Source organism: Octodon degus, unplaced genomic scaffold, assembly GCF_000260255.1.
Source record: "Octodon degus isolate 3935 unplaced genomic scaffold, OctDeg1.0 scaffold00175, whole genome shotgun sequence".
NCBI lineage: Eukaryota > Metazoa > Chordata > Mammalia > Rodentia > Octodontidae > Octodon > Octodon degus.
In genome coordinates, this window is record NW_004524751.1 from 4,276,126 (window position 1) to 4,279,009 (window position 2,884).

The window sequence follows — 2,884 nt, forward strand, 5'->3', positions numbered from 1 at the left end:
ATAGAGAAAGGTTCATGCTAATATTGTTTGGACAGTTAAATGAGGATATCTTGTAAAAGATTGTGTAGTTAACTCATTTATTCTAGGAACCCTTTTCTCAAGTTTAATGTAAAACATTCTCTTCTTACATAGCTTTTCATTTCTTGTCAATATTATCACTATTAAAAATAATATCCTATCGGCTTTGAGAACAGTGATGTATACTCTCAAGAGACACAAATTATAGTTTGACTTTTGATTCTCCTTTTTGTTGAACCAACAAATGTTTTTAGATGATTTACAAGTATGAACCTGATTTGAAGACAATTAGAGGAATTTGGCAACGGTTCAGTTTTGAAAACATGGCACAAAAAGCATAACTTTCTGACTTCAGGAGAAGACCCCCCAGGCTACTTCAACCTCACTTAGCAAACCTGTCAATGTTTCTTTCCCTTAAACATAGTTTCCTTATGAAAGAATGATTCATTCTTAAATAATAAATATAACTATGTAATTCAAATTAGAATATAGTAGATGTTTTAGATATGAGTGTATTAAATATATTCAATCTTTCTCTGTAAGCATTTAGAACCATTTAATTTCACTACAATTAAAATAATAATGGAAACAAATTTTATGTAATGTTTTCATAATTGAAAGAATATATCTTTAAAATTTGTCATATTTGTAAGACTTTCATGTAATCCATTGTTTTTTATTATGTTCCAAGTGTGATGGGTTTATTTTACTGTGATACAAAACTAAAAATTCTATTATATAGCACAAAGATCAATGTATTAAAACATCATGAACAAATGGTGTAGAACATGCAGGACACAATGTACAAATTAGGGGGTCAGCTCATTTTGTTTAATGTGACACTATATGATCACTGAGGAGTACACAAAATGCCACTGAAGAATTCCAACGGATGTTTCACAAACATGACAATTTCCAGGTTTGCCTTCAAGAACCACTGGACTTGCAATCTCTTCAATTCAGTGTGAGGAGGATTACATTTCTCTGAAGAATAAAAAGTTCACACTACCGGTGATAGAACTCAGGCCCTTGGGCTTGCCAGGAAAGCACTTATTCTACTGAGCCATCTCCCCGGTCCCCACACTTCTAAATTTTCACAGAATTTTAAGGTCAAAGCATAGTGTGTTCATTTCTTTTCGCTTGCAGGAATAAATCTAAAGTTTTAATTAAAAGTACATTAAGTCTCCAGTTCAAATCCCAACCCAACATTGTGACCTCTGTCATTGAAGTTCTTCCCATTGATTAAAGCAGACTGGGTCAATTTGACTGCTGGTCGAAGAGTCTGCATATTACCCAGTCTAATAAGGCTAACATTATTTACTTTAGCGCATAGAAAAGTTTTACAATCCAGCTTATATTTAGCAATGGTGTCAAAGTGGGTGTTGTTGCTGCCAGCTGTCCATGCGAGGTTTATTGCTGTTTCAATCTTTTCATTAACTTTCTGGTATAGAACCTCCAAATTCAGAGCCATCATTCACATGAGTATGCAGCTGAATGTCTGCAGCCTTGTAACCCAGAGCAAACTGACTCTGAGACAGCTTGAATTTGGCCATGTCAGAACTCATCTGATAGCCAGCAAGCCAACCTTCCAAAGCCAACACAGCCCAGCCATAGGTAGTTGGTCCAGAAAAGTCTATATCAACATTACTGGCAAGACTGAAACAATCTCTCTTATAGGAAACCTTCAATTTCCCACTCTTATTTCCTGTGTTTGGTACAAGTATAGTATCAAGACTCAGTTTCAAACCTTCTGTCAACTTATTTTCCAAAGAGATTTATGTCCCAAGAGTACTGTCTGTGTTCCACTTCTGAATGAAGTTAAGTCCATAAGTATAGACCTTACATTTGGTCTCTAGGTTGCCTGATGCTTGCCCTGTATCCATGTAAGCATGACCTGAAATAGAAAACTCCACACCATTATAAGACTTGGTTTTCAGGCCTATTTTGAACATGCCAAAATCATATCTTTAGTGAAGACATCCTCAGCAGACTTTCATAGGTCACAGTAAGTTGGTGTGTTACACACATCTCCAACCCAAGGGTCTGTCTCGCTCCACCAGGTTAACACTGAAGGTCTCCCCTCCATTGTTGATATTTGTGATCTAAATTTGTTTGCTTATCAGAGTTACTAAGATACTTTAAGAATATATAGATTTACGAATACTAAGTTAGAAATTCTATGGAAATAGGTTTATGGTAGATATCATGAGCAAAAAGTGTTAAATAATCCAAGGTTTCTGACAAGGAAATAACACTGATTCATGGTTCCAAACATTCTTCTTTTGACATATTAGACCCTTTAGGGCTGTTTCATCAAACAGTATATGTGAATGGCAGAGAGAAGCCTGGATGTGGGAAGATTGTTTGGGTAGGATGTGCAGTAATATTGCAATATATTAACTATTTTATCACATTAATATTTACTATGGAAGATTCTATACATGTGCGTCCTTAACTCAAGATTTATGATTTAGTTTTCTTTCTTTTTTTTAGTAAGGTTCTACAGGGTCTCATAACACAGATAGGACAAGTAATAATCCTCCAATTTTCAGCCTCCCAAGCACTGGGATTACAGCCATGTGCCACCAGACCCAGTTTCAATTGCCATCTCAACGAGTCCTGGGACAGGGCAGGATAGCACACCAGGGTATTGAACCCCTATACCCTGCGTCTGCCTAACAACAGGTACTTTGATTTGCTGAGCTATCTGGCCCTGTTTTCTTTCTAATTGCTGAATTCTTTGATAAAATTTACTCTCAATATTTTGTCAAGAATTTTGTGAAGCTTTAACTCAATCTTTCCTCACACAGCATCAATATCAACAGTACATAGATGCAGAGTCCTTATCGTTTCTTGATGAAACCTA

The 2,884-nt window shown here is 35.9% G+C and overlaps 1 pseudogene; it reads right to left on the minus strand.

The window, feature by feature from the left end:
• Positions 1–1,195: 1,195 nt before the first annotated feature.
• On the minus strand, positions 1,196–2,104 carry LOC101573553 (annotated as a pseudogene).
• Between the last annotated feature and the right edge of the window lie 780 nt (positions 2,105–2,884).